This window comes from Heteronotia binoei, chromosome 5, assembly GCF_032191835.1.
Source record: "Heteronotia binoei isolate CCM8104 ecotype False Entrance Well chromosome 5, APGP_CSIRO_Hbin_v1, whole genome shotgun sequence".
Lineage (NCBI taxonomy): Eukaryota > Metazoa > Chordata > Lepidosauria > Squamata > Gekkonidae > Heteronotia > Heteronotia binoei.
Window position 1 is genome coordinate 78,829,863 of NC_083227.1, and position 24,632 is coordinate 78,854,494.

Sequence of the window (24,632 nt, forward strand, 5' to 3'; positions counted from 1 at the left end):
CTCCTGAGGAAGCCTATTCCATTGAGGAACCACTCAAACTGTCAGGACGTTCTTCCTAATGTTTAGCTGAAAACTCTTCTGATTCAATCTCAACCTGCTGGTTCTGGTCTGACCTTCTGGGGTGACAGAAAACAATTCTGCACCATCCTCTATATGACAGCTCTTCAAGTACTTGAAGATGGTGATCATACCACCTCTCAGCCATCTCCTCTCATGCATTCTACTGGTACATTTGTAAATAAATCAAATAGTATAAAAACACTGTCAGTCCCCAGTGCTCTCTCTTCTAAGGAGAGCCAGCCCACATAGGCACACGCCCCTGGAACTTTTTGCTGCTCAGAGAAGTAGGGAGTGCATAGCAATGTTAAGAAATGCGTAAATAGTAATAAAAAAGTCTTCCCCACTGACTTGTTCATTCTCAGCCTGATAACCCAAACTGTTCCCTCTAACCGAACACAGAGACAGTTACATCTACATTAAAGATTTAAACAGCTTTTAACGGTCATTCTCTTTCCCCAGAGGACAGTAGGAAATGTAGTGCTATGAAGTGGGATGGGCAATCTCTGGAAGAGAATGTTCATCATTGTCCCCAATTTGCCATTCTCAGGATTCTTTGCAGAGAGTGCTTGGTTATAAAATCAATATGTTTGTAATGTTGATATCCCCACACCATCAAAGAGGTAATCAGTCATATACACCAGAGAAAGGAAGGGCAACATGCTTCTATTTTCCATAACCTGCAAACCACTAATGAAAGCTGCATAGACAGGGTGAGGCTGGATACTGGATTCATACAGTATCCTTGCTGATCAGACTCCTGTTTCACGGTGGTGGAAGGCACACTTTCCAGGGCAAGGACAGCCAGTGTGATCACTCTCTCAGCCTACCCTACCTCACTGGATTATTGTGAAGGCAACACAGAGGAGGTTGGGAGGCTGCCTACCACCCTGAGTGTTGGGAAGTTGAATGGGATTAAACATATGAAGTGGATCAAAGTTGGTGGTCTCTTCACAATTTTCCATACCACTGACCACTTTCCTAATCTGTTATCCAGTCTAGGGATGGGCACAAACCAGCTGATGAGCCAAAATCTGGCACCAACTTGGCTCATTTTGGAGCCCCTGAACCAATGTTTAGGGAAGGTGCTTTTGGCCAGTTTGGGTGGGGGCATTTTGGCTCAGTTCAGAATTCAGTTGAATGGCTGGTAGCCATTTAAACAACATCTGAGGGCTGGACCTGGCCTGCTGTTAGGTTGAAAAGCCTGTGAAGCATTTCTCCAGTTGGTTTCACTTCCCTTCACTTTGAAGTGGGGGGAAGCAAAACCAACCAGTGAAATGGCTGCCAGCCATTTAACCTTTCCTGGACAACCCCTCCCCCCCTTCTCCCAGCTGTAGCTCAGGGAGAACCAAACTTGCTGGACCAGCTTGGTTTGGGTGAGAACCTTTTGGCTTGGAGTTCAGTTTGGGGGCTGCGCCAAACTAGGTTTTTTTAGGTTCATACCCATCCCTAATCCAGTCTGTTTCTTGCTAATATCATATGCCAGTAATCCCTCCTTTTTCTTATTGCGCGTTTTCGCACTGACCTTACTCGGGAGAGACGTCCCCCTTCACCGTGCAGCGTCTGCGCGGATTTCGCACTAATTGCTCCGCAGAACCTGGAAGAGCCACAAAGTCCCGCGGCTTTTGCGTCGCAAATGTAAACTGGCCAAAACCCAGTTTACATTTGCGACACAAAAGCCGCGGGACTTTGCGGCTCTTCCGGGTTCTGTGGATCAATTAGTGCGAAATCCGCGCAGACGCTGCACGGTGAAGAGGGACGTCGCTCCCGAGTAAGGTCAGTGCGAAAATGCCCATTGTTTCTCTACTGTCACCTTTGGTACCTTACTAAACATGAGGTGCTCCCTCGCAAATAAAGAGTGGTCATTGCTGTTGATGCTGAATGGAGTTTTCATCTAATCAATCAAATGCGATTCACTCATTAGACCAGACAACAGTTTCATAATTCATTCTGCTGGCAGCAAATTTACTGAATTTGACTTAGCATATGTTATTGTCCCTATTTTCAAAGCCATTAACACATAGTATGATCCTGCTCTGCCTTGTTTTTATACTCAAACATACGCAAAAGGCCATTTTTAAAAGTGCACCAGCCATTGAGAGTCTGTACTTTCTACAACAGATTAGCTTTCAGAAGCTTTCAAAGACCAGTCTCCATTTTCCTTCTCCAGTGTCTTTGTAACTGTCACATTTTAGTAGGTACGGCTGATCAATGCCAGCTATCACACTTGCTTATCTACCCGCTGTTCTGTCCGTTTGTAGTAAGAGTTGGACAATGTTTGAAATAACTGTGTGATACTGAGCATTGATTCTCTCTCAAATAAGCAGAGAATTCTACCATTTCCTCCTGTTGCTATCCCCCACCAATGCTGGGATGTTAGTAAAGAGAATCTAGAGAAGTACAATTTAGCCAGCAGCATTGATGAGGACAAAAAAAGTAATAATCCTGTTTGCTTTTCAAATAAGTCTCTGTGTTCTAAAATGATTGCAAATGGGGATGAGATTCCTGCTGGCAACTTTCATGTTATGTAAAGAGGGTTGGGTGGCCAAGTTGCTCCATTTCCTCCTCTTTCCAATTTCTCAGGCACATTGCAGTACATTTGGGGCATCTTCTCACCACTCTTCATGCTGGGGTTTAATGAAGTGTACCCCATATATTATGACTGTTCTTGCAAACAGTTCTGTAAAGAATTTGTTTAGGAGATCCTGACACAATTTTTTACATCGTATCAGGTTTGGCTTTCAGCTCAAGCTACACAATACACACAATAGTTCAATAGTCTTTTTAGGGGGAAATGGCACTACAATGGGGGACATCAGCAATGTCCTAACATATTTATGTCACTTCTCTTGTGCCCAAGGGTTGTTTTGTAGAAAAACAGGTGGTGGAGCCTATTAGCATAACTCATTAGCGTATGCAGCCCAAAGAAACCCGATGCAAGAAAGGAGAGCCCTGGGCAAACGAAGCCTGCTTGGGTTGGCTAGAGATCCAGCCAGCCCAAGCAGGCCTCACTTGCCTGAGGCTCTCCTGGACTGCTGCTCCCCAGTCAAAAGGCTAGCAAGCCACCCACCACCCAAAATTACATAAGAAGAGGAGAAAGGGTGGCATGGGCTTCTCCAGGGGTTAATGAGGGCTGCCAGGGGTGTGGCAAAGCTCCTGGTGGCTGGCTGGCTTCCGTTCTCCTAATCCAGGGATCGTTATGCAGCTGCACCTACTATTCAATGGACAAGGTAGGTGGGAAGGAAGAGGGGGAACTCTCAGAAAGGTTCAGGATCTGGGCTCCTGCTGAATCTGAGGCCTGCTTGCACCTGAAAGTGACATCACTGCATCAGTGGGGGCTGCCAGGGAGGCTGTAGCATTTGAACAAAACTCTGTGATATAACTGATACACATAGAAGATACATAAGTACATTCTGGGTGACTTTAGTGCTTTACCAGCAAGGGCCACCTCCACCCGCTGCTGCTGGTTGCCCCCCATGGGACCTGGTGACCATAGTTACCTGACTCATGTTACATGTCTGATTGGGGATCCCCTTAATCTTTTTTATTGTGGGCCTGATTCTGCTGTAGAGTGAGGGAAGAGGGGTTTCAGTCTTTCCTTCCTTCTATCTTATGCCATTTTCTTAAGCAAGACATGGCCACGGGAGACATTTGGATATACCACTACCAGTTCCAGAGGCGTCACTAGGGTGGGTTGCACCCTGGAGCCAAGTGCGCCCTGCTGGCTGCGCAAAAGCGTGGGAAGGCAGGAAGCCCCTCTCCCTCCCCGCCCGTGTTTTGGAGGGAGCTGCGCCCTCTCCGCCTTGTGCAAGCGTCGACGGCCGCCTCTAGTTGCTGCCCGCCCGGAGCCCGCGCCTGGGGCAGAGCGGGCAGATGTGCCCCGGTCGGTAGACGCCGCGAAGCCCCCTTCCCTTCACAGGCCCGCCAGCACCCGGGAGGAGCCACCCGCCAGCCAACCACCATGCGTCAGGCCTTGACTCAGCCGCGTCCCAGCACCATCCCCCTCTCCTCCGACTCCATGGGTGACTCACTGCTCCAGGCACGGGCTCCGGGCGGGCAGCAACTAGAGGCGGCCGTCGACGCTTGCGCAAGGCGGAGAGGGGGGCCAATGAGAATGCTCTGGGGGAGGGCCGATGGCCCCCTTGGCCCCGCCCCAGTGACGCCGCTGACCAGTTCCATGTACTGGCCTCTAAACAGCTTGGGGCCAGGGTAACCGAAGAACCATCTCCTCCCATGCTATCCAACAGGTAAGATCCCCTGTCAATCCCTCATCTCTATGCCCCTCCTTTCAGAGTTGAGGTAGGGTGACAATGAGAAACAGGGCATTATCTGTGGTGGCACCTTGCCTCTGGAATGCCCTTTCCCTTGAGGCAGATACTTTATATTATTTTTTTAGGTGCTGGGCCAAAATATCTCTTTTTTAAACCAGGCTTTTGGTTTTCATTTTACTAGCTTTGTAAAATGGTCTGCTTCTGCTTTATGGATAGCTGGACCACTGCTTATGTTAAGTGGCTTGTTTTAATTGTAAGCCACCTTGAGCAGGCTTCTGAAGAGGTAGCACAGAAATATCCTGAATAAACAAATGTTTTTGCATGTAGAGATGAAGAAAGGGTAACACTTTCTTTGTCATTTTATTTCTGTGCCAAGAAAGGCTTCACCTGCATGATTTCTAGATGCCAGTCTGCTCTTAAAGATACGCAATAAGGGCCTGGGGGAGGAAAATGTTTGCAACCTTCCTTTCAATGCATGTGGATGTGGGGAATGGAGTGTCTAATCAATGTTAGGAACCATGAAAATAGAAAGAGGGGGCAGGAGTTAATTTTGACTAATTAAAGTGCAATCTTTAGTTCACTGTCCTTATGTCTGTAACAAGCAAAGTTAATAATGTAAACACTTCAGTTGCTTAGAAGAAAAGCTCCTTCCTTATACTAATCCAGCCAGTGCACTAAACAGAATGCTTCTCCCATTATAATTATGTTGTCCTCATTCAATGCCATTTTGAGCATATATGAGAGTGTTGCCATTGCCCCATAGATTGTGGTGAGCCAAAGCCATTTCATAGAGGCTAATTGGTGTGAGTTGTGATAGGTGGAAGAGGAATGGGTCCAAGCAGAGGAGGGAACCCATGGAGATAGCTGATCCCATTTGGTTACAGCTTTTGGGGGAAAGGAGATGTTACTAATGTAGGGTTGCCAGATCCAGGTTGGGAAATACCTGTAGGTTTTGTGGGTGGAACTTGAGGAGAGGGGAGGTTGGGGAGGGGGAACTTCAATGGATTATAATGCCATACAGCAGGGGTGTTGAATTCATTGGTTATGAAGGTTAGATCTGACATAAATGAGATTTTGTCTAGCCTAGGCTTCCCAATCCCCAGGTCCCAGCAGGGAATCCCCTGGTTTTACAGGCTTCCCCCTGCCTCCAGCCAGCTGGCCAGCAGGGGAAGCCTCTCCCCCACAGCCACCATGTACCTGTAGGTCTCCGGCAGGATTAGAAACCTGCAAACAGGTCCTATTTCAAAATGTGTGTGTTCCTTTAAATAAGAGCAGGAAGCAGGAAGTACTTCATGGGGAAGGGTCAGCAGCAGACGTCATCAGAGCACAGCCCCTCCGTTTGTTTTGCTTTCGTTTCAGAGCAAGTGTCTGTGTAAAAGAGAGCAGCGTAGCCCCTGTACTTTTCAGACCTCGTTGTGGAGGCACCAGAGACAGTTACTTGTGTGTGTGTGTGTGTGTGAGAGAGAGAGAGAGAAAGCACAGAAGTCTTTGCAGAGCCATAAGAAGGTGTGTGTCTCTGTGCTTGTTTTGCATTGTTTTCAGAGTCTTTGTATAAGAACCTATTTATGTAGGGTTGCCAATCCCCAGGCAGGGGCAGGAGATCCCCCAGTTTGGAGGCCCTCCACCCACTTCAGAATAATCAGAAAGCGGGGGAGGGGAGGGAAATGGCTACTGGGAACTCTATTATTCTCTATGGAGACTTATTCCCATAGGAAATAATGGAGAATTGATCTGCAGGTATCTGGGGCTCTGAGGGGGGGGGGCTCTGTTTTTTGAGGTAAAGGCATCAAAATTGCAGCATAGCATCCAGTGTCTCTCCCCAAAATACCCTCCAAGTTTCATAAATATTAGACCATGGGGTCCAATTCTGTGAGCCCCAAAAGAAGGTGCCCCAATCTTTCATTATTTCCTATGGAAAGAAGGCATTTAAAAAGGTGTGCGATCCCTTTAAATGTGATGGCCAAAACTCCCTTGGAGTTCAATTATGCTTGTCACACCCTTGCTCTGCCCCCAAACTCTCCTGGCTCCACTCCAAAGTTTCCAGATATTTCTTGAATTGGACTTGGCAACTCTAGTTGGGCCAGGTCATGTCAGGCCTGGCCATGTGTGTTCCTAAACAGCAGATATATAAACTTTATAAAGTACACAGACAAACACAATTAAAGATTTTTTTAAAAAAATTAAGCATGTTTAAAACAGCACTTGTTGGTCTTGAAGATGCTTTCTTTGTATCTCTCCCATGGGATCCAGAGAACTGGGCAAAGGAAGCTCTGGTTCTTTCCTCCCTTCGACTACAGCATTTAGCACCTATTTTATTATATATTTAACTTTTAAATAATTTTACTGTAATTGATATTTAAAATTGTTCATGTTGTTTTATGATTCATGGGATTCCCATGCCTGTTAGCCGCCCTGAGCCCGCCTTGGCGGGGAGGGCGGGATATAAAAATAAAATATTATTATTATTATTATTATTCCCCAGGAGACCAGGAAAGGGAGGAGCCTCAATTCAATAGGAAGAGAGGCTTGGCTCAGTAGCTCTGCTGTGTGATTAAGAGAGCCTGGCAAAGCAAGCTCTGCCTCCCCCCTCTTCCTTCCCAAGGGAGGAGCCTCAGCCAATGGAAAAGATAGAGGCTTTTCTCTATAGCTCCTGTGCGATTGAGCAAGCCTTGTAAAGCAAGCTGTTATGCAGAAGGAAGCAAGAGAGAGGGAGAAGAAAGCAGATGACGGCCAGTTGCTCAGGGGTCTGATAGGATCCCTTTGGGGGCCTGATTCGGCTCCTGGGCTGCATGTTTGACACCCCTGCTACAGAGTTAGGGTTGTCAGGTTTGTCTTGGAAAATACCTGGAGACAGGACTTCCTTGGTAGAAAAAGCTCAGCAGGAACTCATTTGCATATTAGGTCACACCCCTAATACCACCATTCACACAGGACTTTTTGTAGAAAAAATCCAGCAGGAACTCATTTGCATATTAGGCCACACCCCTGATGCTAAGCCAGCTGGAACTGTGTTTCTGTGCATTCCTGCTCAAAGAAAGAAAGAAAGAAGCCCTGCCTAGAGACAAATCAGCCAGAACTGCAGAAAACATGAAAAGTGGAGTTGCTGTGGTCCACAATACATGGAATTATTGTTGCAGTATTTTTGCCAGCTGTGAAATAGGGCTTTGAGTTCTCTGGCAGTCTTTTTGGAGAGCTTTGTAGGCAGTGAATTGGTTGTGTGGTAGCTTCGAGTGGAAGTTCACAATTTAGTCCATGTTTAGTATGGGCCAATTTAGAGGTATGGCAGCCCCCACACCAATGTCTTGGGAGAAGAGCCGCCACAGGGCTAATGTGGTGCCACTGAGAACTAGGATCTGAGAGATCCAGGTTCAAATTCCCATTCTGCCATGTAAACTGGCTGAGTCACTCTCTCTCAGCCTTAACTACCTCACAGGGCTTTTATTAGAAGGATAAAACAGAGGAGGTGAGAATAGTGTTGTAAGCAATGCTGGGGAGGAAAGCAGGGTGTAAATATATAAATAAACAAATTTATATGAGCCTGTGTGAGCACAGAAATGCAGACTCTCTGTGTTCCCTAACCCTGACTCAAACAAGATAAAAATTATCTTCTGTTACGTTCCACAGTGGTGTAAATGTACAGTGCTACAACCACTGCAGCAGGAGTAGGAAATTCATTCACTTGACTACTGTGCAATATGCTTAGTCTGAAAATGAGGCGTGCTCCTCCTTAAATCAATTATAAATGTCATTTCTTTTAAAAAGCAATTCAAAGCATTGACCCTCAGTGGGTTAACAAGGCCAGGGAGGCAGCTGGTGCTTTCATTCTGCAGCGCTGAATCAAACACCACAATTTCCAGAAAGATGAATGTCTGTAGCCAAGCAGCTCAGCAGAACCCAAAGCCTGTTCAAAAGAATTTTTTTTGAAGGTCTGGTTTTATTACTTTCAATGAACTGGCGTCTCCAAGGTGCCAGTGAATAAGAGATGCTGTAAAGCAGCACCTTGTACATTCGTTTTCAAGCTGTGTCTGCTGGTGCTAAGAAAGATGAAAGGGAAACTGCTTAGCAATGACCCAGGAGCCCAAACCCTACTCGAGTGTTCCATGGGGCATTGGCTGAAACAAAAAGAAAATCTGAACAGTTTGCACTGGGACATGAGGGTGAGGATGAAAATGACACAATTCATTTTCTCCACTGGGACTGGAAATCCATTTCGCAGATACAGCATGGGATATGTATTATGCATTTCTTAAAATGCATTGTAAATATGTGCAGACCTACAGATTCTCACAGGAATATCTGTGAATTATCAAAGTATCTTTTCTGTTCTTAGGGACTTTGTCATAACGCCCCCCCCCCAAAGAAAAGAACATCGGCCAGACCAACTGCAGACTAGGGTTGCCAGAGGTGGAGCCTGAAGAGGGTAGGGTATAAGGAGAGGAGAGACTTCAATGTCATATAATGTCATGGAGTCCACCTTCCAAAGCGGCCATTTTCTCCAGGGGAACTGATCTTGGTTGTCTGGAGATGTTGTAATACCTGGAGATCTCCAGCCACTACATAGAGGTTGGCAACCATATTGCAGGCACAGTGCCTTCCTGAACACGGTTATACGCTTTTAAGCCTGTTGGCTTTAATGGACCTAGAAGGGCATAGCTCTGTTTAGGGTGGTACTATTAATTACAAACTGATCCTGAGAGCTAGTGCAATGTAGTCCTTAAGAGTGAGAGTTATGAGCTGGCAGGGCTCCAATTCAGATCTCTTCTCAGCTAAAAACACATGCCACTCTATCCTCTCTCAGCCCATTCCTATATCTATAGTACGAGGGTTATGATAGTGGACTACATTACAAGGCTGCTGGTTAACAGAATATGTTCAGCGTATAAAGCTGTCCATCCTTCATGCACATAACAATCCTGTGAGGTATTTAGGTTGAGAGCGGCCCAAGGTCACTTGTTTAAAAGAAGCTATGCATTGAAATGTCCACTAACCGGTGAAGTTAACTGGGTCAGTCCATTTCAGCCTACTTTGCAGGACCATTATGACAATACAATGGAAGGAAAGGGAAAACTTTGTACATCTGGTATCCTTGGGTCCTTAAGACTGGTGCATCACCGTCTGTTTTCATTTTTCCAGAATGTAAGAGATGGGAGAGGTATTGAGGACAGTGATTAAGTAGTTATCTGCCTAATGGTTGTCGTCCAACCTGAACACCAAACACTAGCATCCTAGTTGGCATTTCTGTGCATAGTCAACCATTAGACTGTTTTGTTGGATCTGGAAGTGCTTTCTGATTCTGTATAAGCACAGATCTGGTTTGCTTAAGTTATTTTGTTTTCTAGAGTTGTGCCTACTTGCAACCATACAGATATGCCAAAACCTTTTTCTTTACTTCTGACTTGCACATCCAAGGTTAAAGAGCTAGAAGGGTTATGTTACATAGGGGAACTATTGATGTAAGCAAAACTACACTGTTTGCTTCCTTCCTATCTAATCTGGGCAACACTCCATGTTGTTTTCTTTTGGTATGGTGCCTGCTTCATCGTGCTTAGGAAGACTTATTTCCATCCAGAATGGAGATGAAAATGAAAAGGAGAAATGACAGCAGCAAAGAACAATCTCAAACCGTGGGCGTTTTCGCACTCACCTTCAAGTGGCGCGACCACCCTCTTCACGCCGGAGGATCTGCAGGGATTTCGCATAAGAAGCGCCGGAGCAGCCAAAAGAGCCGGCGACTTCCGTCGCAAAAGCCGCTCAAACGTTTTCCTGCTTCTTGGCGGTTTCCGTTTGAGCGGGTTTCGCGACGGAACTTTCCGGCTCTTTTGGCTGCTCCGGCGCTTCTTATGCGAAATCCCTGCAGATCCTCCGGTGTGAAGAGGGTGGTCGCGCCACTTGAAGGTGAGTGCGAAAACGCCCCATATGTTTTTCAGCTGGCAGCAGCTTTTAGTCACAGTCACCTTTGGCAAGCAGATGCTAATTAGGTACCTTTTGAGATTGTAAACCTAAATCAAAATTCCTTAGAACAGTCACCAGATTAGTAGTCTTCTGGATTCGCTACAAGGTGCTGGTTATCACCTTTAAAGCCCTATATGGCCAAGGACCTGTCTACCTTAGGGACCGTCTTTCCCCATATGTTCCCCAGAGGGTACTTAGATCTGGATCACAGAACTTATTGTCAATCCCCGGGCCGAGGGAGGCGAGACTGAAGGCTACCAGAGAAAGAGCCTTCTCAATTGCGGTCCCCCACTGGTGGAACCAACTTCCAGAAGAAGTAAGGACCTTGCGGGACCTTGCTCAGTTCCGCAAGGCCTGTAAAACAGCTCTATTTTGACTTGCCCTTAGTTGAATTACAGTATGATGCCCAACGTTGCTGAATTTAATGGAATCAACGCTAGCACCAAAATTGTTTTAAATCATTTTAAATTGTTTTAAAATTATTTAATCGGTACTAATTATTGTTAAAAATTTTAAATTGTTGCTTACTGTTTTATTATTTTAGTTGAATGTTGTTAGCCGCCCTGAGCCTGCTTCGGCGGGGAGAGCGGGATATAAATTTGAGAAATAAATAAATAAAATAAAGGTTGAAACATAGTCTTCTATGTCTCCTGCTGCTCAGTGATATACTTTTCACTCTAAATATCCCCTTTTATTCTATTTTTTTTTTTGTAAAAAGGGATCACAAAGCAGAACCTGCAGGTGCCACTTGCCTCAAGTTCATAATTCTGGAATTAAACCTATAGCCTTCAAGTCCTGGCCCTGTTGAAATCCACAGAGTTTGAACACAGTTGAGAGTTAAGACAGCATAGGATGTTCAGGTCTCTAGTTATTTCCAACCATACGCTGGTTAAGATTGTCCCAGATTTGCTGGCCTCTTGACCACTGGTAGAGTCCCACCCTTAGACAATCAGTTCTAGTGATGGAACTGAGGCTCAGGCTGTGACTGTACAACAGCAAAGGTAGAAGAAAGTAGAAGATCTGTCTATCTGGTTCTGAGGGTTGAAACTCAAAATCAGAATGTCCCCCAGCCCTCTGGAGATGTCACACATGGGCTATATCACCCTCTGGTGAGAGACAGGAGTTTCCCCTATGGACAGGAAGGGTTAACAGAACTGGGTCATGCTACCACCATGTTAGCTTCTGTGTGTATGAAGTGCCATCCTTCGATGCTTAGCTGTGTGATTCCAGGATGGACTTGCCTGCTGTGATTGCACAGGGTCTTTAAAGTTGATGAGGTATCAACCGGTACTGGGACAGCCAACTGAGGAACATAACTGCCTTCTTCTGTGTTTTTTAGTGGCAACAAGGATCCTGTGAATGCATTTCTTCCACTTGGGGCAGTTCTGTTTGGTACTGATATAGTTTGGTCCTGTTTTGGTCTTCAGACTGTCCAGGATTTGTGCAACACCTTACACTTTGTGCAAATGAGTTCTCTTTGGGGCTCTGGGTATGTGCGTGGGATGAGTGATTATATATAACCTTGTTCACTGGCAAGGATAACACTTAGTTCCTGAATACATGGATGTGACATTTTTTAATATCCTGTTGACACATCCCAGAATTTCCTTATCGCTCAGCTATAAGGTACATGCGGGGGCACTTCTCCAGATTCCACTTGCTATGATTTCGATCCAGTCTCTGGTTTGAAAGTGCCAATGTTACTGTTATAACAATGTTAGTTTTTGTAACAGTGTCTAGGACTTTAAATTTGGAATTCAAATCATGTGTGTGTTTTTCTCAAAAGATCTCTAGTGTGAACCTCAGAGATGCACGCAGTCACTGTGTAGATTTTCTTTTCCCTCCTGGTCTGCAAATTACTCATTGCAGCTTGATAAATGAAGGAAGTAGGTAACCCTCTTTATAGTTTACAGTTTTTTCTGAAGTGCTCCATTGCCATACACTATAAATTCATGAAGCCACTGTAGCGTGTAGCAGGGGTTTTGTTTGTTTGTAAATGTTATTTATATAGTAATCCCTGTATCTGAATGCACTTGCATATGATATATGTATGTACACGTATATCTGCCTGCGTTCAAAGCCATTCACTGTAGATACCTCAGCACAGCTTCGTGGGACCAGAGAAGTATTTTTGTTTGTCATAAGAGTCAGTTAACATGGTTCAAAACAAAACTCAAGAACTGTAATCATCAGTAACCAGAAATGGTAACAAATTGAGCACTGCAACTCCTAGATGCTCATTCATAATAAATAGGCCCCAACATCTATATGAGATAGACACAGTGTTTACTTGCCAGTATTGAATAAACTAAATTATTAAGGAGCTCTAGTTAATGCAAGCAAGATGAGCCAAACTACGCACTAGTAAAGGGATGTTGGGAGAAGCCAGTTTCTTTCACTGGGGTTACAATCCAAGAGAGGACTAAAGGGGCAGATCCACATTCATAGGGCACTAGTGGTATCTAGAGGACAGTGATGAGCTTGAATCTTGGAGTCCTGGGATATTGTAACTGACTCACCAGGTGGTATCTTGCAGCCTTGGTTTCCCATCTGCAAAACAGAAAAGTATCTATTAACATAAATAATATATATAGCCAGTGATTATACAGTCAATTCAGGCCATAATGCTGTTTTTATATAAATTGTGAAATGACCGCAGTGTCTTAGCTCAGCTTTGAATGGATGTTTGGAATCTCAGCCAACATGCAGAAATGATAACCTTGCAGTTTGCATTATATGTAACTACAAATAAGGCCTATTATAAAGAAAAATACAATGGGCTCTAGAAAGAGGCTCTGAGTGAGTGTCCCCCTGCCCTTGCTGCTTTCCTACCCACCCAAGTGAAGGCATTCACGTCCCCCACCCTTGGTATTTTTCCACCCCCCAAAAAAACTCGTCTTTCTCTCAACTACCCCTGCACCCTTGGCACTCCGTTACACCCCTACCCTTGGCATTAACCCTGCTACTCCCCCACCCTTGCTGTCTTCCCACCCACACACGAATCTTTGACCTTCACTCATTCCCCCCCACTCTTGCTGTCTTCTCACCCACCCTGCAGCTCAAACAGATGCTGGCTCTCCCCCGCCTGTTGGTGTGTGTCCCCCCATATATGTGGTGGCTCAAAGCCCTGAAAAAAACCCAGAATGAAGATAAAGAAGAATAATTATGGTATGTGTGTGTGTGAAGCATGACAATGGTCACACAGATGCTGAAGCTCAGCATTCCTTTTGTTTCAGTGCATTGTTGCCTCCTTTTCCTGTCATATTCAGCCTTGAGACATTTAGCATCAGTGTGAGCTTGTGGTATGATATGAGTTTTTTGGCCTGGCATGGTTGTGTTAGGGTATGCCATAGAGTATGCGCCTCAAGGTGACCATTTTCTGTAAGGGAATTGATCTGACTTCAGCTTTCCATTTCCCCCTGCCTGCAGCCTCTATCTAGGAAAAGTACAATCTTTCTCCACAGTAGGGACCAAAGGAGCAGGAAAGCGACATCAGCAGGGTATAATGACACAGAGTCCACTCTGCAAAGCAGCCACTTTCTCCAGGGAAGCTGATCTCTGCCATCTGGAGAGCAGTTGTAATTTTGAGTGATCTGCAGCCCTCACCTGGAGATTGGCAACAATGGTTCCCCAAGATAATATGGCTCGTTTGGAGGGTGACGTCTATAGCATTGTACCTGTCTGAGGTCCCACCCTCTCCAGGCTCCACCCCTCAAATCTCCAGGAATTTCCCAACCTGAAGTTGGCAACCCTATCTCCTTCCCAACCAACTACTGACCTACATTTATCTACCTCCTCTCCCTGCCTTTTACTGAAAGAACCAAGCTTGGTCACCTAGCAACAGCCACTGCCTAGCAGCTTCCCCAGTGGAATAAAAGGTGTTCCTGCCCATTCACCCACCTCAGTAGCCAGCTGCCCAGTAGCCAAGCAAGAGAAGGAGCAGCAAGAACAGCCTCTTTGTGCAGCCCAGGCCTCCACCAGATGGCCGCCACTACCAGCCAAAATTGCTGCCACATGAGGAGAGACAGGTGGTTTTTTTCAGCCAGGGAAGACGTGGCTAGCAGTGGGAGAGGGAGAGAAGTGGACCTCGCCAATGGGACATAAATTCAGTTGAGTGGTAGTTGACAGGTAAGTGGGTGAGGAGGTGAGCATCACGGGCCAATGGGAGAGTTGGAAACACCGTACACCTGGGCTTTTATATATATAGGATTCTCTCTCTCTCTCTCTCCCCCCCCCTCTCTCTCACACACACACACAGAGTCATGACTAAATTTTCTATCAGTTAGGTTTGCTGAACCAGGAAAATGCGGTTTGGTTCAGTTTGTGGCATGCCTAGCTTGCAAACCACAGACCACCATGAACTTTTAGGGGCCAAATGAACTAGTTTGATTTGTGAGGTTTGTGCTTTACTGGAACATGCCTCCCCCAGCATGCTAGAATCACCAAACTTGCGGATGGTCTCCAGCTGGCTCTCATCTACCTGCCCTCCAAGTTTGGTGAGGATTGGATTTATGGGGTTTGAGTTACATTCCCCCAAAGAAGGCGCCCCCAGCAAAGTGCTTTCTGGGAAAATGATTGTGTCATTGGTGAGCCTGAGGAATGATGTGAGGGGCTTTGCTGGAAGAGGGAATCAGTGGAAATAGCTAATTTAGCCTGGATCTAACCCACAGCTTCAGCTGGACTCAATTCTTAGGAACATGCAGGGAAATCTTGACTCATTCCCTGTGTTAGTTTAACACAGATCTTCCCCCATCCCACTCACGAAGCATGGGATCCCATGTCTATGTCTATGCAAGCAGAGGAAAGTTAATTATGAATGTCCTTGTAGACCTAGATTTCTACATCTGAAAATTTAGGTTTTCCCATGAAAATGCTGTCATTTGCATATAAATGTAAAACTGGATCAATAAGCAGAAGCATACCATACAGGTGTATTAAAGCTGCAAGGTTTGACATATTCCTGCAGAAACCAAGGGTGTGTCAAGCTTCAATGCAATGCACAGAGTACTCACAGGACAATAACTGGAAACCCTGCCCCTTGTCCTTCTGGATTTTTTGAGCCCACAGTGGACATTGTCAAAATTTCTTCCATATTCAAGCACCCTAGAAACATTCTTTAAAAGCCCACATCTGATGAAAATACACCATTTATAATGGCTATAAGCAATCAAGTCAATAATGCCTTAAGAGTATTTTAAGTCTATTACACAGTGTTAAAACTATCACTTTATTGCAGCACTGGTATCTCTGGAGAAGGGAAGACACTGTTGTTAGATAAGCCTGGGGCCAAGATACAGACATCAGTGATGAAGAAATTTTGAAAGGGCATATTGCAAAGATGCTTCAGTCATAAAACAACCAATCTCCTCTACTGCATGCAAGCTCTTTCTGTTAAAAAGGCAATCACTAAATGCTAAAAGCATAAAAAAGAAAAAAATATGTTGCAAAATGGCATCAGTTTATATTTTGATCTTCTTCAAAATACAGCAAATGTCTAATTTACTATGCTTGGAGTTGCTCCTTGTCTTATAATCCTTTGTGGTAAGCAGGTACTGGTTGAGGATGTCCCTCATCTCTTTGCTCACTGAAACTTTCCTATTTTATTTTAATTGCTACTTTCTGTCTCTATTTTAGTTGCTTATTTTTGTGAGATATTTCAGTTTGGTCGTGTATGATTTTATTTCACTGTCCTTAAGAGTCAGAGCATAAATCTTCTCAGATCTCCCCCATGAAAAACTGAGAGGGTAAAGGAAGGAAGCAACCAAACTGAGTGGGCAGAAAAATCAAATGTGCCATTCTTTGTCTTATTATGAATTGCATGAGAAAGATTAACTAATTTAAGTAACTGAGAAGTCAAATATTAGCATTTTTTGAACTCTTCAAATTAATCCATGGGATAAGTATGGAAAATCTTTTATGCTAATTGATGCTGAAAGATCTAAATTGGATTCTGTCTGCAAATGCTGTACAAACAGTCCCCCTTTTCAACTGGTCTCCTTTGAATGTATTCTCTGCTGTATGTTCTCCAGTTAATTGTATCTCCCTCCCTTTTGAAAGGGGCAATAATGATGTATACTGGGTGAATTGTTTTCAAGTAAATTTTAGTAAGCTGTTGCCAAGCCTCCATTTTGTTGGCCCCAGTTTCTATTCCATGCTCAGCCAGTCGTTTGGTCAGACTTGAGATCTGGGAAGTCTCAGTCTTAGGGCATTTGCAGTATCATAAGAGGTGAGCTGGTAGACAAATAGATAGGAGCTTAATTGAATCACAGATGCAGTGGCATAATAACCAGGCTGCAAGGTATATTACAAGCCCAGAGAAGCAACACTTGGCAGCATAGAAAGCACAGAGAGACCAATCACACACTCTAGATTATTTAGGGGGAGGTCTAGAAGGCAAAAGAAGAAGGGGACGGCAAAAGATGAGATGGTTGGACAGCATTACTGATGTAACTAACACGAATTTGAGCAGACTTTGGAGGATAGTGGAAGGCAGGAGGACCTGGCATGACTTCGTCCAGGGGATCGCAAAGAGTCAGACTCGACTGTGCAACTGAACAACAACAATTTTGGTCCAGCCAAGATGCTGTTGCACATAGCACTTTACCATCTTGCCATATCCATCTCAAAACCTCAGTGACATCAGCCTTTAACAATGGAATTTCCTGTCAATAAATGGCACCTCATCCACCGATACACACCTCACTTCAAAACATCCCCTCTTTCCTTATTTAAGGAAATTCCCAGGATCCAGGAAAAGCTTTACCTTACTTCCAGCCATTCAGGGGAGCTGTCTCTGACTTCACTTGGAATTCCCACCTGCTTGTCTATAAGCCTGTAAAAAAACAGAGTGTGTTGTTCTTATTGTTCGATGGCTCATGTATCAAGATGGAGTGCCTTCTTTCAACTATATCTGGCTTGTAAATGGGCTCCTACTGTAACCTCCAGAGAGGACTACTGTAATGTGTCCCCCATGGGTCTGCCTTTGAAGATGATTCACAAACTCCAACCAGGACCAAATGCAGCAGTGAGACTCCAGTCTGGTGTCAGTTGCTTGGAACATATAAGTTATATAACTCCAGTATTGCATTAACTATGCTTATCTATTTGCTTCTCTAGATCTCCTTTGGAGATCTCTGTTCAGATCTTTGTTCAGATCCTGCATCTGTGTTCAGGCAATAATCCACTTTGCTCCTCTGCCCCCTCACTCTGGAAATCCAAATGTCCTGGTTTGTGTAGATCTAAGTTCTGCTCAAATAATTGGCTGCCTAGATGACTGATACCATAAATGACTTCCCCACACACTATAATAGCACTAGTAACACAATCCTCCACTCTTTCTACTGTTCTCCCTGCCCCACAAGCTTTATCACTTGAGTTGCATAGCACATAAGAGTGCATGGGCCCTTGGGCTAATGACTTGATTCTGGGTGTTTTCATGTCTGTGCTGCAAATGTACTTAAACATTACTCACGCTGCCTAGGGGTATTTCTCAATATTCCCTGATCATTCTTCACCATTGCAATTTTCATTTTTATTCCAGTCCTGCCCAGGAACTTTCCCTTTCTTTTAACAATCCTTTTAGGAATCTTTCCCTTCATTTCCCATCTCTTATACTGGGTGTTTGCAAAACCTGCAGCTCCTTAGAGAGCAGGAATGAAAGGAACAATGTGAGAGGTTTTTCCTTTTACCTGGCTTCCCCAGCATGAATTTAGACCCAAGTAAGAGGCAAGCATTCACACAGACTTGTGTGTAGTATACACATGTCCTCCTACACACCAATGTTGTGCCCATGGGTTAGGATTTCCATCGTCCAGGTGGTGGCTGGAGATCTCTTGGGATGACAGAGATCAGCTCACCTGGAGAAAATGACCACTTTGGGAGGTGGACTCCATGGCATTATTTCTCATTGAAGTCCCTTCCTTTTCCCAAACCATGCCTTCCTCAGGCTCCACCCCCCAAATCTCCAGGTATTTTCCAACTTGGGCCTGGCTACCCCACCATGGGTGTTGTGATGCCCACCAACACTTTTCTAGGCACCCACCAAGGGTAGGGTTGCCAAGTCCAATTCAAGAAATACCTGGGGACTTTGGGGGTGGAGCCATAGGCAAAGTTGTGACAAGCACAATTAAACTCCAAAGGGAGTTCTGGCCATCACATTTAAAGGAGTTGCACACCTTTTAAATGCCTTCCCTACATTCGAAATAATGAAGGATAGGGGCATCTTCTTTTAGGCCTCACAGAACTGGACCCCTTGGTCCAATCATTTTGAAACTTGGAAGGTGTTTTGAGGAGAGTCATCAGATGCTATGCTGAAAATTTGGTGCTTCTACCTCAAAATACGGCCCTTCAGAGCCCCAGATCAATTCTCCATGATACCCTATGGGAATCGATCTCCACAGGGAATAATAAAGTGCCCAGAAGATATCTCCCCCCCCCCCCAATTTTTGATGACTCTGAAGCGGGGGAGGGCCTGCTCCCATCTGGGGATTGGCATCTCTACTCACGAGTTGTTGAACTTCCAACTTCTTTAAAGTAACACAGAGCAACCAAAGGTTCAAGTTTACCTTTCCTATGTAAACGACCTCTGAAAAGATTGTGCAACGGAGAGTCTGGGCTGCTTTTACAGCCACTGGGAGCAGCCATGTTGTTCTGCCTACTCTCACTGCCTCCAGTCAGGCTTAAAGATGCAGACACACCATCCCAAGAGGAAGCCTTTCCAAGTGGTATCTGAAGCCTCCGAAGGTGAAAAGACACATGGAGGCTGTGGGGGCGGGGCTTCCCCCCCACCGGCCAGCTGACTTGGAGTGGAATGGAGCCTGGGAAAGTGGGAGAACCCCCGCTGGGACCTGGGGATTGGCAAACCTAACCAAGGGTTATTAGTGGGCAAGAGCAGGTGGGGCGGGGGCAGTGGGGCTTTTGCCTAGCAAGGTTTCTGATTGATTGTGTAGATTAAAAGGCATCCTATGAAGCAAAGCTTCTGCTTTAAATGTTATGCGTAATATTGCTTCCTGAAATTTTGTCGTTGACCACTTCCCATGGCAGCCATATTTTGTTGTGCCCACCAACCTGAATCAGAACACCAAAGGTGCCTACAGGCACAAAAAGATTGGGGAGCCCTGCTATGCACACATGGTAACAAGACTTGAACATGATACCATTCACATGCCTAAAGGTAAATGTCTTCCTCTGGCTCAGAAGAGTTCCCATCCTTCTTTCCCTACAGGCTGAATGTCTTGACTGAGCACCTGATGGTATTGCAGGTCAGTGTTTTTAAACAAACATGTCATTATCAGTGACAGCAGACTACGAATCCCCCCCTTCCCAGCTAATGAAAAATCACGGTATTGTCCCAGTTTCTAGATCTTGTCCATAATGAGCCAGTTTTAAAAAAGCAAAATCTGGGCATTTTTAGCATTCCATTCCAGCTTCAACCTGTATGACTCCCCAACGATTGTTATGAAGCCAGTAAAGGAATGTGACAGCAAGAAGCATAATTTCAACTAGAAAAACAGAATATGTATAGAGGCCAGCCCATTTGCATTTTATTTATTTCTTTATTGTGGATATGCTACTATTTTAGGATTGTCAACCTCCAGGTGGTGGCTGGAGATCTAGAATTATCACGGATTCTCAGAGATCAGTTCTCCCGGATAAAATGGATACTGTGGGAGATGTGGCATTACGCCCTGCTGAAATCTCTCCCTTCTCCAAACCAAGTCATCTACAGGCTTTACCCCTAAACTTTCAGGTATTTCCAAAGCAGGTGTTGCCAACCCTACATATTGTGAGACACCTGCATTGGTTGCATGGTATGGGCAATATTACAGGAGAAGACCTGTTGATTTAAATCTGGATCTGTCCTGATTGCATAAAAAGTGGAGAGGTGTAATTGTTTAGAGCAAAAGGAAGGTAATAATATTGGCTAAGCAAACCTTTCTCACATTTACCTGTTTTCAGCTTCTCTTCTGTGGCAATCCCACCCCCTCTCCATTTTAACTGAGCTTTCTTTGAGTATTAGCACTCGGTAGAGGACAAAAACACTGGTGGAGGAGCACTTTGGGGAGCTAACCCACAGGCAAATGGAGGGCTTCACACTCTCTACCAACAGTCCCTGTTCTTTTTGGTATCAGGCGCCCTCATTTTAACTACAACATCATAGGATTCTGGTCACATCTAGTTTGGGTCTGAGTTAGTATTACTTATGAATTCCACATAAAGCAAGCTGCATCATCAAAGGAAGTATGGAGAAATATACTCTATACTGTTGAAGAATGATGCTGTTGAGGCTTCCGTCTGCTTTATGAAGCCTCTTATGGCACCCTACTGCTCAATTCAACAAACCATTTTACATTTATTTACTGTCTCCCTAGTTCATAAATGCCAGCTTTCCCTTATCAACTGTGTAGTTCATTGCTGATTTCAGTAGCAACAAGTTGGTTTGCCATACTTGGTTTGAAGCTACAAGAGTGGCCCAGATGAAGCTGCTGGTCATGAGATCATATTATATAAAACTGCAATTGTGCATAATATAATTGCAAATTCAATTACATTACAGATGTTTGTGTGAAAACACAAATAATACTACCAACAAAAACTCCTTTCTAGTCTTGGTGCTTGTGGGGGGGGGGCAAAGTGGAAGGGCTTCTAGACCCACTTGTGAACCTCCTGATGGCACTTGGGTTTGTTTTTTTTTTGGCCACTGTGTGACACAGAGTATTGGGCTGAATGGGCCATTGGCCTGATCCAACATGGCTTCTCTTATGTTCTTATGTTAAGACTGGGTATTTTTATTGCTGCTTCTACTTTATTTCTTAGATGATTAGGTAGGTTCTTCCTTCCTTCCATCTTATGCAGATAAGGTGGATGATTCCCCCCCCACAACAGCCTCCATTGGGGTCAAGCTAGATGTTATGTGATGTTACTTTAATCCATGATACTTTAATCCATTTTTAAAACCAAAAGCAGCCACAGTGGGCTGCTGACTGAACAAAGGAAAGATGCATGAGGAGAGACCACTTAACCCTTTTTGGCTGCTTAGTATTTGTCTGCTAAAAACAGCCCTATCACAAATACAGAATTTTAGCTATAGATATATAATTTTAAAACAAAACATTTCCATTGAGTCCTTTAATGCCATTCTAAATTTGGTTAAGTTCATTTTGTTTCATTTTTATTCTGCGTTTTCATGACGAAACTCAGGGTAGAGTGTGAAATTATCTCCTCCATTTTATCTTCATAACAACCTGGTTAGGCGGAGAGAGAATGACTGGCCCAATATCATCCAGTCAGTTTCATGACAAATAAGAATTTGACCCAGGTCTCCCTAGATCAGGGGTGTCAAACATGCAGCTTACAGGACAAATGAGGCCCACACAAGGCTCAAATCTGCTACTGAGCAAAATGACCCCTGTAGGGAGGGGGGGGGGTGTTGAGCAGGAATGCAATTTTGGCTGGCTTGGTGTCAGGGGTGTGGCCTAATATGCAAATGAGTACCTGCTCAGCTTTTTCTACAAAAAAAGCCCTAGATGGATAGACAGAGGCTCTTTATCTGGGTCAAGGAAGATAGCCCTCGGCAAACTGCGCCTACTGTCATAAACAGGGCTTTTTTTGTGGAAAAAGCCCAGAAGGAACTCATTTACATATTAGGCCACACCCCCTGATTCCAAGCCAGCCGGAACTGTGTTCCTGTGCATTCCTGTTAAAAAAAGCCCTGGTCATACACCCTCTCCAAGATGTGTTTGTCTCTGGATGCTTTCACATGGCGACTGTTTACAAGTGGATTTTGTATTCTTACACAGTAAAAATCCAGTTGCAAAGCATGTTATTTAGTGTGTGTGAACACAGCCTCTGTAAGGTATCACTGGAGCTTTTTTGTGTGCCATGGGGGAGGTGTTTTGAGCAGACAAATTACAGAAAAAGAAACAGTTAAGCATCACCACTGCTCATCCATTCCTGCTTATAGCCTTGAAAGTTTGGTTTCTGTACTGAAAACCAAGCAAAACAAGAGGGGAGGGCAAGATGGACCGTGCCATCTCATTTGGACCTCCAAAGAATGCATCTCTGGTGTGTGCTATTTAAAATACTTTATCAAGGCTTTGAGCCACTGCATAATTTGACGAGCAATAAGTAAGACACAGGTACTCTGAACGAACGGCACAATGTGAAAAGGTTACAGAAGTGTATTACATTCACTCACATGAGCTAGCAAATTAACAGTGTTGTTCCTAAGAAGATAAACTAGCTGCATAAGAATGATCATGAAGCAATCTTGGCAGGGTTACAAAAATTGTGCTTTAATTTTCTGGATTGGGTGGCCTACTACCGTTTCCCACCCCTCTATTTTGAAACATATATTTGGCAAGGGAAAGTTTCACTTATTTATATATTTACCGAAAGCGCTCAGTGTCATTACTTATTCATGTTTGAGTCATTCTTTTCTCTCTCACTCTCCTTCCCTCTCTTTAAAAAGACTGGGTACCAAAAATCTGTCACTTTGGAATATTTTTCCATTATTTGGCTCTGTTGCTAAAGTGCAAAGCACAGCTCTCCGGCAAACAATTCCTTCTGACATTCAATCATAACAACTGACCTAACATTTGAGTACTGACACCTAAATTATGGGGGCAGCTTCTGAAAAGCTAAGTGCTCCCCCCCTTTCTTCCTGTACCTCCCAGTCCTCTTTCTCAGCTAATGCTATGACTGATGTTTCCTTGTCATGTTGCCATCCTGTTAAAGTGCCATCAAGTAGAAAATTGTTCTTCTCTTGAGTAGTGGCCAGTTGTCAGACAGCAGCATGGAGAGAATCCTGTTTCTTCACAAAAGTGGGAGGAGCAAATAATCCTTGGCAGACCTACATTCATTTCTCTGAAAGAGAACTTCCTAAAAAATGGAGGGGGTCATCTGAGTGAAAAAGACAAGTGCTCCAGCAGCATTTATCATTACTTTTTGGTCATATTTCTTCTTTGCAAAAAAATAATCTGACTGTGCCAACCAGTTTTCCAAGCCTAGCCAAGCCTTCTATGAATGCAAGAAGAGAGGGGATGAGGATCAGTGGTAGAGCATCTGCAACATATGCAGATGGTCTCAGGGTCAATCCCCAGCACCTCCAGTTAAAGGATCAGGTAGCAGGTGAGGGGAAAGACCTCTGCCTGAGACCCTGGAGAGCCACTGGAAATCTGAGTAGGCAAAAAATGTCCTTGATGGACTAAGTTATGGGCTGCTTCATATGTATTATTATTTATTTATTACCTTTAATTTATACCCCGCCCTCTCCGCAAGCGGACTACCAGTCAATTCCAAATTTCAGACAATAAATACAAATTAAACAATCAAACTTCAAACAAGAAACACTATTAAAACATTTTAAAAACATTTTAAAACCATTTTACGGTGCTGTTAAATAACTACCTAGGCGGGATTGTCCTTTACTAACAGTTAAACCTGGTAGTAGTTCCAACATCTCAGTAATGTAGGTGGCAGTCCTCTCCCAGTTTAAGTGCCAAAAGCCTGTCGGAATAACTCAGTTTTGCAGGCCCTGCGGAATTGAGAGAGGTCCCGCAGGGCCCTTATGGCGTCTGGGAGTGCATTCCATATTTCAGGTGCTGTCACTGAGAAGACCCTGGACCGTGTAGAACACAGTCTGGCCTCCCTTGGGATGGACAATAGATGTTGTGTCCCTGAACGCAGTGCTCTCTGGGGAACATGTGGAGAAAGGTGGTCCTGAAGACAGATAGGCTTTCCAATCATATAGGGCTTTAAAGGTCAATACCAGCACCTTGAAACGGACTCAGAACACAATAGGTAGCCAGTGCAATTCTTTCAGCACCGGCTGAATGTCCCATCGAGGGAGCCTCATTAACAGCCACGCTGCTGCATTCTACACTAGCTGCAGTTTCTGAGTCAGGGTCAAGGGTAGCCCCATGTAGAGAACATTACAGTGATCTATTCTCAAGGTAATTGTGGCATGGATCACCATTGCTAGGTCGTCGTGTTCCAGGAAAGGGGCCAATTGCTGAGTCCACCGGAGATGGAAAAAGGTGGATTTGGCAGTGGCTGCAACTTGGGCCTCCATTGTCAAAGAGGGCTCAAGAAGCACTCCCAAACTCCTGACCTTTGGGGCCGGTATCAACGGCACACCATCAAGAGTTGGTAAAGGGATCTCTCTTCCTGGGCCACCCTGACCTAGATAGAGAACCTGCGTGTTCATCGGATTCAGCTTCAACCAACTCTGCCTGAGCCAAGAAGCTACGGCTTGAAGAACCAGGTCTAGATTATCCAGGCTACAGTCGGACTGGCCACCCATCATTAGATAGAGCTGGGTGTCATTTGCATGTTGGTGGCATCCCAGCCCAT